The sequence below is a fragment of the Procambarus clarkii genome, chromosome 12, assembly GCF_040958095.1.
Source record: "Procambarus clarkii isolate CNS0578487 chromosome 12, FALCON_Pclarkii_2.0, whole genome shotgun sequence".
Lineage (NCBI taxonomy): Eukaryota > Metazoa > Arthropoda > Malacostraca > Decapoda > Cambaridae > Procambarus > Procambarus clarkii.
Window position 1 is genome coordinate 39,374,571 of NC_091161.1, and position 16,650 is coordinate 39,391,220.

Sequence of the window (16,650 nt, forward strand, 5' to 3'; positions counted from 1 at the left end):
CTAACCTCTTGTAATCTTAGTGTATTTAGTAGGTTCTATCATATGTTCTTATTCCCCAACCCCTTAACCTAACCTCTTGTAATCTTAGTGTATTTAGTAGGTTCTATCATATGTTCTTATTCCCCAACCCTTTAACCTAACCTTTCAGATGTAGTTTATTGTGTTTTTTGACGTATTTGTTGAATATATTATCCTTTTCCTAACCTTTCAGATGTAGTTTTGTTTCTCCTTTTTGTATATTTTTACCCAAACCCACTTAACCTTCTTTCCTTCTTTACTTTGTTTCTGCTACTCCTTCTAACCCTCCTTTTCTATCTCTCTCCCTTATTCTCTCTCTTCCTCCCCCTCTCTCTCACTCATTTGCTCAAATGCTCTCTTCTTTCTCAAATTCAAGTCTTAATGCTCCCATTCTCTCACCCTCACTCTCTTACTCTTTTCTCCTCGTTTCATGCTCTCACTCACTTGCCCTCTTGTTTTTCTCAATTTCAAGTCTTAGTAGATCTGATTCTTTACTATTGTAATTTATTATTACTAAGATAAAGAATGAACTTATATGTGAAAACAAAGTAAAAGAAGGAAAGAAGGTTAAGTGGGTTTGGGTAAAAATATACAAAAAGGAGAAACAAAACTACATCTGAAAGGTTAGGAAAAGGATAATATATTCAACAAATACGTCAAAAAACACAATAAACTACATCTGAAAGGTTAGGTTAAAGGGTTGGGGAATAAGAACATATGATAGAACCTACTAAATACACTACGATTACAAGAGGTTAGGTTAAGGGGTTGGGGAATAAGAACATATGATAGAACCTACTAAAAACACTAAGATTACAAGAGGTTAGGTTAAGGGGTAGGGAAATAAGAATAAATAATAACAAACATAATAAATACAACTTATGAGCAACTTGATGAACTTTAACAAATAACCCTTGATCTGCAAAAATGACCATTTGAGAAATTTGCCCTTGAAACGAGTAAATTCCCATATATAACAAAAATCCTTTGAAATGGTTAAACACCCAATCTTAAACAAATAACACTTGAAATGCAAAAATGTCCATTTGAGAAATTAACCCTTGAAATGAGTAAATGAATATGAGACAATGATTGACGAAACACAAAAGACCAGCAGGAATAATTATGTAAGTTAGATCATGTCTGGTTGGACTAGATAAGTTAGGATACATCAGTTTGGGAATGTAAGATTAAGTTAGGTAAAGCAAGTTAGGTTACGTTAGGATAGGTAAGATAAGTTATGTAAGTTAGGTTGTGCAGGTTAAGTAAGATAGGTAATGTAAGGTAAGTCATGTTAGGATAGGTAAAGTTAGGTTATGCAGGTTAAGTTAGGTACGATAGGTAAAGGTAAGGTAAGTTAAGTTAGGATAGGTAAAGTTAGGTTTAGGAACGTTACGTTAACTAAGTAACATTGGGTGGAGAGGATAGGTTACGTAGGATTTGGGCAGTGTAGTTCTGAGAACAGTTTTAGGGTAAAGTGAGTAAGAAAATATATTTTAACAGAAGTGCAGGTTTCGTATGAAAAGCTGAAATAGTTACATTTTGGAGAGAAATTTTATGACTGAAGTTGTCTTAAAGAATATCATGATGGACGGAGAGTTTCTTTGATGAACGAAGGTGTCTTAGAGAACAACTTTTTGGTGAACGAAGGTGAATTAGAGATCTCTTTGATGATTCTGAGAATAACTTTGATCAACGAAGATGGATTGGAAAGTTTCTCTAGTAGACGAAGGTGCCTTAGAGATTAACTTTTATGATTTAGAGAACAACACTGATGTCTTAGAGATTAACTTTTATGATTTAGAGAACAACATTGATGTCTTAGAGAACAACATTGATGTCTTAGAGAACAACTTTGATGAACAAAGATGTCTTAGAAAGCTTCTCTGATGAATGAAAAGTTACTTAGAGAATAACTTTGATGACTGTATTTAACTTTTTTGATGGCTCTGAGGACAGTTTTGTTGAACGAGGATGTCTCAGAAGGCTTCTTTGAATAACGAAGGTGAGTCTGAGCATAACTTTTGATGACTCTGAGAATGACTTTGTTGTCTTAGAGAATAACTTTGAGGGCTTAGAGAATGTCTTTGATGAACGGAAGGTTACTTAGAGAATAACATATCATGACTGAGAATAACTTTTGATAGCTCTTAGAATAACTTTGATGTCTTAGAGAATAAATTTAGATGTCTTAGAGAATAACTTTAGATGTCTCTGAGAATAACTTTTATGAACGAAGATGTCTGAGATTAACTTTGACGTCTCTTGGAATAACTTTTGTGGACATGAGAATATCTTTGGATAACTCTGAGATTAACTTTGATGTCTTTGAAACAACTTTGATGAACGAGAGTGAGTTAGAGATTACCTTTGTTAACTCTGAGATCAACTTTGATGAACAAAAGTGAGTTAGAGATTACATTTGATAACTCTAAGATTAACTTTAGATGTCTCTGAGACAAACTTTTATAACCTAGAAATTAACTTTAATGACCAAAAGTGAGTTAGAGAATACCTTTGTTGACTCCGAGAATAACTTTGATGAACAAAGATGTTTTGGAAAGTTTCTCTGAAGAACGAAGGTGGCTCTGAGAATAACTTTTGTTAGCTCTTTGAATAACTTTGTTGACTTTGAGAATGTCTTTTGAGAACATGAGTAGTATTTTGTTAACTCAGAGAATAACTTTGCTGACTCTGCGAAAATCGGTGATGACTTTGAGAATGACTTCTGAGAACATGAGTAGTATTTGAATGAGTCTTTGATATAATGAAGAGTAACTTTGATGTCTCGAAGATATCTTGCAGATCAACTTTGATGACCGAGATTAACTTTTGTTGTTTTAGAGATTAATTTTGATAGCTCCGAGAATAACTTTAATGAATGAAGATGTCTTAGAAAGTTTCTCTGATGAACGAAAGGTTACTTAGAGAATAACATTTTGATGACTGAGATTAACTTTTTGATGACTCTGAGAATAACTTTAAGGATGCGAGTAAATTTTGAGTGTTTGAGAGTGTCTTTTGATATCTCGAAGAGTTCCCCTTGAAGTCTTAAAGGATGTCTTTGTTGTCTCAAAGGATGTCTTTGAGTGCAACTATGATGTCTTTGAGTAAGTCCTTGATGTCTCGAAGAGTGTCTTTGACTATATTTCTTACTTAACGACATATAATTTTAGTTAGGAACAATGATGAATATGACTATTTTAGCAAAGTGAAAGGCTACTTTAGTTAAGAACAGTGTTGGAAAGAGGCTACACATGACTATTTCAGATGAGAGAAGTGATATTTCAGTTAAGAAATGACAGGGAAATATGATGAAGTAACTATTTTTTATTTGACCGATGAATACTTGTAGTTAAGGAAAAAGACAAAACATGACGAGGGAGACTATTTTGTGCTCCCCAAAGTACAATGTCAGTTAAGAACAGCGATGAAAGTTATCTTTGGTTATTTGTTCTGTTGATTGATGGATAATTTTAGTTATGAAATGACAATGAAACATGAAGAACACGGTTATTTTTCTGATGACTAGGGAATAAGTTTAGTTATGAACAGCGTTGGAAAGATTCCTTTGACTATTTTTGGTTGATTGGATAATAAGTTTAGTTGAGAAATGAGGAAAGTGACTATGTTTTAGTTGATTGGCGAAAGATTTTTAGTTAAGAAGTTACAAGAAAGGTTTGTCCTTGTAAATTTGGAACTGAATAAAGTGTAGATTTGTTTAAGAACGGGGTTGGTAGTACTATTAAGTTGACGACGAGAATTACTTTGACATAGTTTTGTAAATAAAACTTGGTGACTAAAATTGTTGAGGGGACTGTATTGCAGTATAATATTATTTGACAAAGAACTAGTTAGTGAATGGAAGAAACAAATTGGTTTAAAGAAACAAAGAACATAAAAAAAATTGAGGTTAAGAATGGGAATGAACACAGTGAACATACGGTGAACACAGAAAACATGTAAGAAAAAGTTGATGAATAGAGTGAACATGCAGGGAATATGAACTTATAGAGAATATGAAGACATGATAAGGAACATAGGGAATACAAGAATGAACACTGAACATGTGAAGAACAAGCTAAGAATTGAAATCAACTATTTTTTTCACATATTATGCTAACACTAGTCTCTGTTTTTTTCTGTTGGATCGAACGATTGCTAATGGTTGATGATGAGTGAAAACTCGCGCTATGGAAAGACTCAAGGTCAGTCCCTAACGAGATGCGCCGAGACGGAATGAGTAACCACGCTTACATTTTCAAATGTTATAAGAACTGAAAAAACAGACTTAACCCAGAGCTCATCCGGACTGTTTACATTGGATAATGTAGGTCTTAAGAGAGAGAGAGAGAGAGAGAGAGAGAGAGAGAGAGAGAGAGAGAGAGAGAGAGAGAGAGAGAGAGAGAGAGAGAGAGAGAGAGAGAGAGAGAGAGAGAGAGAGAGAGAGAGAGTGTTGAACTCGGGATAATGAACAAGACAATTTAATAATAGTAACAAGATTGTGTTTTAAATATTATCGTATATATGCTTATGATGATACTAAGGCTTAGAACAGAACAGAACATCCGGTCTGGTAAGGGGGCAGTGATGGTTCGGCCATGGAGGGGGTGGTAGGGGTATGGGTTTGTGGGGTGGACTGGGGGAGGGTACGGCGGGCACATTCATTCAGGTTTTAGTAAACGCTAACCTCCGGACTTTGACTGAGTTTACTAAGTGAAGTGACGTGTGGGGAGGGAGAGACAGAGACAGAGAGGCAGAGAGACAGAGAGAGAGACAGAGAGACAGAGAGACAGAGCGAGAGAGAGAGACAGAGAGACAGAGCGAGAGAGAGAGACAGAGAGAGACAGAGAGACAGAGTGAGAGAGAGAGAGAAAGAGAGACAGAGAGAGAGAAAGAGAGAGAGAGAGAGAGAGCCAAATGGTCTGTCTACTACCTAAACCCGTTCTACAGATTGGCTGGTTGACTAGCGTGGTGGGAAGGTTCGATGGACTGAATGAAAGCCTTTCTCCATCTGTCTGCTAGCTAAACCACCAAGAAGAAGTCTTATTATTATTATTATTATTATTATTATTATTATTATCGTTGTAAATCGCTTAAGTGTTTAATAAAGAAATAAATTTATATAATGTGTTTACTTTTCCCTCGTTTATTGCTCTCACCATGTTGATCACGTTACGATATAGCTTACACATACTAAAAAGGGTTTGCACAGAACAATGGTTGATGGGAGTGATTGATGGTTGGCAGGTGCGGGTCTGCCGGTGAGGACCCCTGCTGGCGGAGTATGTACCTCGCTCCCTCCTTACCGGAATCGCAGTGTATGGAGAATCGCGGCGAGATGAATATCTCCAACACAGCAGTAATGGGTGATTGTAGGAAGAAGAGGTGATGGAGATTGAGTAAACATGCATACATTTCAATGATATTTATTTGAGCCAGCAGATGATGTGATCACAGTTAACAAGAATAATTTGTAGGTAGAGATCGCGTCTCCGTGATGATGTGAAATGTTTCTCTCTTTTAGTAAACGTTAAGCTCCGGACTTTGACTGAGTTTACTTAGTGAAGTGTCGTGTGGTGGACTACAGAGAGGGAGAGAGAGGGAGAGAGAGAGAGAGAGAGACAGAGACAGAGACAGAGAGAGAGAGAGAGAGAGAGAGAGAGAGAGAGAGAGAGAGAGAGAGAGAGAGAGAGAGAGAGAGAGAGAGAGAGAGAGAGAGAGAGAGACAGAGAGAGAGACTGAGAGACAGAGAGACAGAAAGAGAGAGAGGCAGAGAGACAGAGAGAGACAGAGAGAGACAGAGCGACAGAGAGACAGAGAGAGACAGAGAGAGAGACAGAGAGACAGAGAGAGAGAGACAGAGAGGCAGAGAGAGGCAGAGAGACAGAGAGAGACAGAGAGACAGAGCGAGAGAGAGAGAGAGAGAGAGAGAGAGAGAGAGAGAGAGAGAGAGAGAGAGAGAGAGAGAGAGAGAGACAGAGAGACAGAGCGAGAGGCAGAGAGGCCGAGAGAGAGACAGAGAGACAGAGCGAGAGAGAGAGAGAGAGTCGCGGACCGTAGCGAAACGCATTGGGTAATGGATGCCCCAACCACTTCCGCCGTGTCTGAGGAGAAATAACCAAGCTACTTGGAAAAAGTCTTTCAGTCAGCCTCTAACTAGTGACCCGTACGTACACCCCTCCGCGGACATTGGAAAACGCTTAAGGGTAATGGTACACAGTCCTCCTGCTGGAGTCTACTCTCTCATCCTCTCACAATTAGGACTTCCTGTAGGGGGGAGTTAATGGTTTTGTCTAACCGCATAATGACCCAGAGCAGTCTCACGACGAGGAGGGGAAGCTCCCACTCACCCTTCCCTCCATCCATCCATCCCATACCCCTCCCCCAAACCAAACAACATAACAGACTATGTTGGCACTCCTCTAATCTACACTCTATCTCTACTGACTCACGATCAACAAAATTATTATTATCCACACACAGGATTAAGTCTACGCAAAACACACATACATATTCATTTACTCCTTCCTCTTATCCTTCTATTTTCTTACGACTTCCCAGAAATTCCCTTTGTGACTAGAGTGACGCGCTGCGACTAAAGCGACGCGGTACACCTGCTCACCCGCCACTCAAGACCGCGTCCGACACGCGCCAAACTTCCAAGAAATTCCACCCCTTTGTGACTAGAGCGACGCGCTGCGACTACGACGACGCGCACCACCTGGCATCCAACATCAAGATCTCCCCTCGTTCCTGACCACATACCATAACACAGGACGCTCACACGCGTCCGAAACACGCCAAACTTCCGGGAAAAATACACCCAAAAACCCCATGTGACTAGAGCGACGCGCGGTGACTAGAGCGACGCGGTACACCTGCCCAGATGGCACTCATGAGTGCCACCTGGGCAGGTGGTGCGCGTCACTCTAGTCACATATTACACTACTATTAGCACTAATTACAGAAGTTACAGTCCTTTCCCCCAATTACCGGTAATACTCTTCTCATCTTGTTGGAGGGAGCTGAGGTGTAGTCACCATATAAGCAAGCGATATGAGGAATAGCGAACAGTACAATTTCCACAGTTAACAATGTAGCACTCAGCGTGTACAGATCTAATTGACCCAAGACGCTACAGCTTCGACACAGAGCAGACAGCAGACTACGACCACATCGAGCTACAACGGTCTCGCTCCCCGAGTTCAGACACTGGCAATTACCAATCGAGCCACCACGCTCTCCCACATAGAGCTCCGCGACTCCGGCCTCACTCAGCTCTCTGCTCTGCTCCAAGCTCCGTCTGAACGTTTACGACAATGCCACCAACCGACTACTGTAATCAAGACTAATAAATAAATATGAAAACTCACTAAACAATGTGTATCTTATCTACCCTACGACGTAACAATCATACGTTACATAACCATCCCCAAAAAGTGTTTAAATATACTAAGGAAAGGAAAATGTCGCTTTGAATCAACATGTAGATCAACATCACAACAAAAGTCTGGACATGTGTTGGGATCTTGGCACATGCGCTAGTTAGGCAAAACCTTCTGCTCTACAAATGCAAGTGTTTGGGTATATTCTCCGCGGGCAAGGGATAAAGTTAATAAGAAATAGTGTGACGCAATATGATCAAGCCCACTGTCCGCTTCTCAGTAAACAATATCCACCGAGCTACAAACAAAGAGGAATTTAAATATAGTTGCAATGACAAAGGTATTGTATGAGTAATGCAATTCCATTAATGAATAATTGGAAAGCTTGCATTAACAAGAACACCATGTATGCTAGCTACACGATATACTTTTCATGGAAGGCGTGTGGCAGCTTTTGCTGACAGAGTTAAGTACGTAGGACTGTTGTAGGCATCACAGTAATAGTAATATCGTTATGACTATTGGAAGCTGTGGCTGATGTTGTAGCTGCTTCAACGTGAATTAGTTCGATGTACTGTTGCAATATACAACATAGGAGAAAGTATGAGGTAGTGAATCAAGAACTACATTACTTATCAAATGGTAGAGGAAAATGAGTGGTAATACACACGAGTAATCAGATTGTGGTCACACCGAGGTGTGGTCAATGATTATGACAGCCTTCTTCAAATACAAGTAAATCTTGAGATGATTTCGGGGCTTTAGTGTTCCCGCGGCCCGGTCCTCGACCAGGCCTCCACCCCCAGGAAGCAGCCCGTGACAGCTGACTAACATCCAGGTACCTATTTACTGCTAGGTAACAGGGGCATAGGGTGAAAGAATCTCTGTCCATTGTTTCTCTCCGACACCCGGAATCGAACCCGGGACCACAGGATCACGCACCCAGTGTTCTGTTCGCTCAGCCACCGGCTCCCCAAACAAACTAACAATAAACATCAGTAAACACCAAAATCGGTGTCTAACAAACACTGACTAATTTGAGTACAATAAACTTTTTTGCTATACAGGAAATTAGTTTTAAATTTATACCCGCTTCATTAAACAAAATAATATTGTGCCAACACAATAAGATAATATAGACTTGTGTAACAGGGAGACACTGATAAGCAGCATCTTAAAAGGGAGTGAGTTAGGCAACAGTGATCATGAGGAAATTACCTTAAACGAGACATGAAAAAGTTATTTTTCATGTCTTTGTTTAGTTTATGCCCGAAACGCTTTGCGTAATAGTGGCTTTAGGCATTGTATGTACTAGCTCTACCTATAAGTCAACCATTCCTTGTAAAAATTTATTGTATGTATGTACCTTACCTAAATAAAATTGTATTGTATTAAAATTGTATTGTATTGTATTGTATAGTATTTGAGAGAAACTTAAGGCGCCAGATTTTTCTCTTCTGATTCATATATTTAGGGGTTCTTTGGGAATTTTAAATTTGGCAGACCTGAACATGGGAGTTGGGCAGTTCTTGAGCCTTGTCTTGTTTACCGAGGTGGTTACTGGATTATGATGTAATTTTTTTATTTAAAAAAAAATTACAAATAAAGCCCAGAAACGTTGTACGCTATAGATTGCTGATTTAAAATAGTAGTGACCCAAAATGAATAACCATGGTACTAAAGAACCTAATCAGAAAAAAGAAGGCTCAATACAAACGAATTATGACAAGAATATTTAAGAAAAAAGTACGTATTGCAGGGCAAGCAAAGAAAGCCTTCAGTGTTTCACCAGATGAAACAAAGATTACAGACAATACCTGGCTATTAAAATATAAGTCAAATAACTGATAATGAAAATGGTTTAAATTACGAAATTATAAGAAAGTACCAAAGAACTTTATGAATACAGCAAAACAAATCTACGTAGAATGTGCAGATGACGTCCTGACTAGTTTAGTGGTTACCAGAGAGGAAATTATTAAATAAACAAACAAATAAAAAAGGACGCAATAGCGATCACAGGGAGGAGGAGGAGGAGGTAAGCTGCCACAGCCACAAAGTCACCTGACCTTAAGGCAGCCGGGATGTCCCCAGGAGACAGTCAGAGATTGCAGGTATTTCAAATATAATGTTTATATGAAACTCTGTGTGTTAATTTTTACTTTAATCATCATAAAGTTATGTGAGCAATACTTTCGAGCGTTTCCTGCATCATTCAATTTTTTTATGAAAAAATATCTAAAATATATTTAGAATTTGGGATGTGGTTACAATACCCCTGAACATGTTTCTTCTCTCTTTTTAGAGGCAACTATGTTTATACGTTCTGCTTCTGGGGAAATCTGGCTCCAAAATAATAAATCTCATAAATCATTTGAAGGACCATCCTTAAGATAAGGAACTAATAATTGGAGAACCAGTGCCTATGGATCTCTTATATAAGTATATTGGATATCTATTACTGTATAATGAATGAACTATAGTTATAATAAATTACGAAGCCAAATCCCTCCACACACTTTGGGGGGTTTGATTAATACAGAGAAATTAATGCATTTCAAGTACAAATAAATGATGATTAATACACATGAAATATTGAAGAAAATATGAAATATTGGAGATTTTAAATAATCTTTGGATTAATAAAATATAATATTCGACAAACCACAAGAACGAAATAACAGCTTAGCTGTACGAAGGAAAGCTAGTATGCATCGGGATATATTCGTCACGAGAAACTTGTTTCATCAGGCTATCCTGGGAACACTTGATCGAGGCGGCATCATATCTTCCTTATTATCAGCAATTCCAAGCTGAAAGGAGAGTAGTATGTAGAAATCATTTAGTGAAATACCACATTTCTAAATTAGATGTGGTAAAGCCCTGTATATACACTTACTGGTTATTTTTAATGGATGTGCAGCATAACGACAAATTGTCCTACTTATTATGTTGAATGTGATCACAAAAAACAAGGGAAATGAACTTATAGATATGCCGATACTGATGTCTGTGATATGATGAAGCAGTCACGTCCTCCTAGCGTCCATAGTGGAAGGGACGGTGGATTGATGAGCCGGTAATTTGACCAGCTTCCAGACAATCTCTCAAGCTTAATGGCGTCGCTTGCCAGTCCTTCCTCCTTCCCGGGTAGCTCATCATGCGCAGTTTTGCTATGGCGCGCTTAATATTATCTTTGATTTAATTAATATCCCGGTTTATAGGAACTAAAGATTATCAGGAATTAGAGAATTAATTTGTCTTATTTGACAATATTCAAATTCTCATTTCATAATAATTAAATGAACGTTGTTCAATATGAGAGAGTGCTGGATATAAATTCAGTAGTATGTGAATGCGCTGGAATAGCAATTGGTATTTGCAAGAATTATTACCAGCTAATAAACAATACTATATAAACGAAAATAAATGTATTATCTGCTTTAGTTCACGAAGTATATTCATGCAAGAGTGTTATTAAATAATACTCATTAAAGAATGTGATATTATGATATATACATTGTGTGATTAGAAGGGGCCCAACAATCCAATGCATTGCATTTACATGCTTACAATGCATAGCTTTTGCATTGCAGTGTTGCATCCTCAACGGTGCTGTTTTCGGCCTCAGTGTAGCATTCTTCCATTAAATGTTCCTGCCGGGACTGAAGCAGGTGCTGGGGCTTTTCCTGGATGAGGAACAGGGGCCAGTGTCATCGTTGGTGCTGCCCATCCTCACCAACCCGTACTCTTAAAAATAACGTCGCTTTTCACTCGTATGCGCGCTACGGCCAAAAATGGACGTAATTTTCAATGATCTGCTCACAAAAGTGATGTACTGTCCCATTTTCTATTTGAGTCCTCTGGCTTACTCAGAAAGGTTAGGAGAGGAAACTTTCAATTAACATTCTTTATGACGTTTTGAAACTAAAAGGAGAATTTCCTGTCCACCTAACCTACCAGCGGACCCTTAACTTACTGTTTTGGAAAAAAAAAAAATCCAAAATATATTTTCATTTTTTTTTTCATTTTTAAGTTAGGTCCATATTTGTCCATACGGGAAAACGGCCAAGTCAGTGGTAATTTGTAAGAGAACAGGTTGGGCCATTTTCAACACATTGTGGGTCTTGCCACTCTTCATGCTTTCCAGGATCATTAACACGATATGGTTTCAAGTCACAGCTGATAATGCATATCGCCAGCGCCAAGGACGTCCCCACCTGATCAGCAGCATCAGTAAACTTGTAGCCAATATCCTCATCTCCATCTTTGTCCAGTTTTTTTTCTCATTCGGGCTAGCTTGATGAAGCTGGTGCCTCTGGTGGGTGTAGATTTGATCCTGGACAGTATTCACCTGTGTATGGTTAATGTACTTTATGCCTTTGAGTGCAGATGGTTCAACATGGGTTGGGAACTAATCAAGAGATTAAGTTTCATTGAAGAGAACTGGCAGTACTTCATGGGGTTTGGCCTTCCCCTTGCACGAATCACAATGCATCAATCTTCAATGTACATTAGTGGATGTCTCTTTGCTGTGTCACTTTGTTTTCATCATCAGTGCCAACGAGGCTGGTCCAGTGCTCAACACCAATGGTTGCCAAATGCAATTGTTTTCTTTGGTGGTTAGTGTGTCCAACCGCATCATTAAGATTCTAGTCACAAAATATCCTCCACCGACCCCCGGCAAGACTCCTCAGCCATCTCCTTATCGCTCTACTTCCTTTCTTCCCAGTAGACGTTAGAAAGATTGTTTTACTCAATGGGAATTACTTCAGATATTTGTAGCTGTTTTATTGTCTGTGACCAAAGCAAAAGTTGCTTCACCAAAGATGCAACAATATTTCATATTAATATTGCTTGGCCGGCAGTTGTTCTGTTGTATACTAAGAATTATTTTGACCCCATGTTAATTGATGATGATTTAGAGATACCATCTCTCTTCCCCAGAAGAGAAGCTACATGTATTAATCCATGGATTTTTTTATATCCACATAACTTGGTCAAATAGGTCATCGACGGGGGTGATGTCTTACGCCCCCTTACTCACTCAACTGGAACTTGTTCCATCAGCTATGAGAGTTTGTTATTTGGCTACCTCTCTTGCCATCTTGTGCAAGGGACTATAGTTAGCAATAGTATCTATGAGGAAAATACGCGAGTATATAGTAATTTTAAGGTTTTATGATTAGCTTGTGAAATCTATGAAAAATATAGATCAAGAAATGTGAATGTACTTAAAATAGTGAAATGGAGTGAGACATTGACAGTATGTGAAGAATTTGTAAGCTGATAAATGGCTCGTGAATAAGTGGATGTAAGGACGCCAGACAGCTGAATGGACAGCGCTTCGGATTCGTAGTCCCGAGGTTCCGGGTTCGATCCCAGGTGGAAGCGGAAACAAATGGGCAGAGTTTCCTTCGCCCTGATGTATCTGTTCACCTAGCAGTAAATAGGTACCTGGGAGTTAGACAGCTGCTACGGGCTGCTTCCTGGTGGGGTGTATAAAACAATGGTCGAGGACTGGTCCGCAAGGACGCTAAGCCCCAAAATTATCTCAAGATAAGATACATGCCAGTTTATATAGTCATAATATTAATTGGAGAGAGCCAAAACATATTGCTAAGTGCAGGGGTAATGATGAACGCAATTTAATTAAGTCAGTCCAAATTAACCAATGTCCTAATATTTTTAATGTTAGCATTGACCTGTACAAACTAGACCCATATTTATATATTGTAGTTACAAATTATAACTACCTACTTAGCGAGGAAGTCAGTCGACTTCCTCAACACAATCTACTTGAGAATGGTCCAGGACAGACCGAAACGTCGGCGTGCCTTCACTTTCTAGTGTGTGGTCTGGTCAGCATTAGCCACGTTATTGTGACTCATCGCCTGCACAGGCTCGTGATTTGTCGATCTTCACCTGACTACATTAAAGCAAGGCGACGAAATAAGGTGTGGGGGGGGGGCGGTCAGTTATATATAACTTCTCTCGAAACGCTTCACACTCTCGCCTCCACAACCTGCTCGAAAAAAGTTTCAGCCCCGCTCCTGTGCCAGGTAAGTCCACTACGGGCTCACCATAGCCAGGCTACTTGGAACTTTTTGTTCCCAGTAGCTGAATCTGTAACAACTACAACAACAGCGCTTCACTCTTACAATGTCAGTCCCACTCCCATCCTGGCAATTTATACCGGGAGGAGACGGAAGGCCTTCTTCAGTAATGTGAATTGGCGATCAGAGCACTATCCAGATAGAAAGCTATCCTCCATCGGCACTGACCCGATGAAGAGGACTCTTTCTTCACTCCTGGTGCCAGTTAAATAGCACCATGTTCCACTGAATCAAGGTTTGGTTCCTAGGAACCTTCACCAAGGCCGAGATTCTGGTCCTCTTGACGGCAAACTCTGATGTTTTCATCGACGAAATTATGAAGGAAAATGAACTCCAGATTCTGTTCATCAGTGCTGCAACACTCCAAGGCCTGTTCAATCCCACAACAATCGAGGCATTAGAACCAGAAAACCTGATCCTCGTACCACCCCACCACTATGAGGCGGTAAGAAGCACATCGTCTACCGAGTGAGCGTTCTTATCGCGGAAAGAACGATAGCCTATATCATCCACAGCATCAACCTTAAGAACCAGTCATTGACTGCTGTTTCAGCAAACCTCATCCAGCAGGATGGAAACCTGAGACCCACCCTCAAGTCTCCAGCAGAGGCCACTCTCGCGTCTGACAACGGCCTCAAATGTTTTGGCGTGGCCTGCACACCCCATCAGATCTCCAGGCAACGTTACTGCCGCCTATGTCAATGCTTCAGGTGTTACCAATGCACTCACTACGTCCAGAAATGCAACAGCCAGGTCAGAGATGCAGTATCTGTGCAGGAAACCATGTAGTAGACATCCGTCAATCCCGTGGGGTTATTGAAATGTGCCCTGGGTGTCTGCTTGGGGGCAATGTCTGCTGTGGCTGTTAAGTCCAACACAAGAACGGCATCCCAACCACAGCGAGTGCAGATAAACGCTGAAACGGTTGCGTGCGTCAGTGGTCGAGACTTCCTCTGAAGTCTCCTCTTCTGCCTGCTTCCCACTACAGGAACTGCCAAGCTGAATTGCAACGTTGTCTATGTGGAGACGCCCACACCACCGTCTCGCCGGACTGCTCTTCTAGGAAAGCCGAAATACAGAACATGACTGAAGCCAGACAGGCCGCTGTAACAGCCAAACTGTTCATAATCATGTATTCTTCATAAATTTGATTGTATAAACGCGCCCGCACGTTAGTTACTGAAAGAATGAACTTTCTAGCAGGGCTAGGACATAACACCTCAGTGCTAAGGGGTAGAGATTAAAAATGTTGTCATTTGTAATTGTGTATGTAAAGTTCCATCTTGACGTTGCCCTTTTAAAGAATAGGTTATGTGCACTCCTAAATTGTATGTTTAAGGAAGGAAGGAGTGAAGACGTATATAATCAGGTAGGTTTTCAGTCAGGAATTTAGTAGATAGCAGAGCAGCTCGATTTTTGAGGCGGCAACACTGACTTAAGCCAGGTCACCAGGGACGCAGCCTCACCCCCACCTCACCCCCCTTCTACTCTGAGACTCCATCTTATTTAATTTGTCATGTGAAAGGGTATTACTTAATTTTGAGAGTATTGTATATTGAAGACTTGATCCAAGCTATTCACAGAGAAAGGAACTATGTAGTAGTTCTTTCTAAAGTGACGAGGATTCTGGGACAAGTGCAGATGACTTATTTAGGTTAAGGGAACTAGTTTCTGGTAGACGCATGACACTCGCGGCTCAGTAGCAGCCTCAGTGGTGGTAAATGGCTACTGACCAACTTGTTTGATAGTTCATTTCAATTTGGGATATTCATGTTATTACTCAGTAGGGTAATTGATAGTAATTTACATACATAATTTAACAAGGGTACTATCAATTGGGAATAGGGATTCAGTCACCTTTAGTGTTTAGTGACCCAGGGCATCAGAGTCTAGCTAAGATAATTATCGTTAAAAATTAGTTTGTCAACCAGCCATTGGTCAGCTTGCTTGCTGGAGGTCAAGGAGGTTGAGATCAATGTGGCTGGCACGATCCTGGTGGTCAACACCACCTCCAGACGCAAAGGCTTAACATCTGGCCTGGGCTTGTGATTAAGGTAATGTCTGTTGAATTAAGTGCAGTTTATAGTAAACCACAGTAAATAACCATTGCCTCTAGCTAGAGATATTTCAGTTTAGGGGGGTGTTCAAGTACTATTTTGTGTAATAAATAATTATTAAAGTGATTTCTATTGTTTAGTCAATATTCCCTATTATATATATTTCTTTATTGTTGAATTTGCAATTCTGTGTACTTTTGTGTTGTAAGTACTCCTGTGGGCTCTGCAAGTACCCCTTATTCTATTTAATATCTATTCCCTTTCTGTTAAAATTGAACTGCATTTAACACAAACTATCCCCCCTTCAACAAAATACAGATGTATTTTCTGCAACTCTATACCAATTGGCTGTTTCCTGCTTTGCAGTCAGTTCGCGTAGTTATTCAGTGGGTTTAGTGGGATTTCACTGCAGTCAGATAACTGCAGTACAAACGCTTTGGATTTACCCCACCTCTTCAACCTTAAGAATGTAGCAAGTCAGGTGGTGACAGCTATTAAAGTCTCTAGTGAGTTTATTTTTAGCTGAAAGGTTCAGTGTCCTCGTTTTGTGACGCCTTGGTGATCAACCACCAAGGTTATAAGGTATCACCGGGCTAGAGGTTACAGTAAGAAAAAAAACAATGAACAGCAGAACGGTTAAATAACCGCCAGCGTTCACCAGAATAAAAGGTTGAGGATGGTTCCCGTTACAATGGTGCACATCTGTGTTTTCAACAATTTTTTTAAGAATTGTTGAATGCCCACGCATCTTGTCCATTCGGTCAACAAGAGTATAGGTTAGTGAGGTCAGCCAAGAGCCAACTAGGTAGAGTCGACGGTAATACCATAACAGTAGCGATGAAGTGGAGTTGGCGATCTCTGGACATTGTGAGGGGGGGGGGGCTGGTAGCATTAAAAATAGGGTACTATGGCAGTAAAATTATGATTAGGTGGTTATGATTTATTGAGTAAGGAGACCGCTTTGAGTTGATTGAACAGGGTATTTTACTCGACCCCTTTCAATTGGTTCAGAGGTGTTGCGGACTTCCATATCCTCAACAACAGGTTCCAATTTGGGGCTGTCTGGGCAGA

The 16,650-nt window shown here is 40.0% G+C and overlaps 1 pseudogene; it reads left to right on the forward strand.

Annotated features, from left to right (window-relative positions):
- Positions 1–9,490: 9,490 nt before the first annotated feature.
- Positions 9,491–14,311, forward strand: LOC123753439 (etoposide-induced protein 2.4 homolog; annotated as a pseudogene).
- Positions 14,312–16,650: the final 2,339 nt, after the last annotated feature.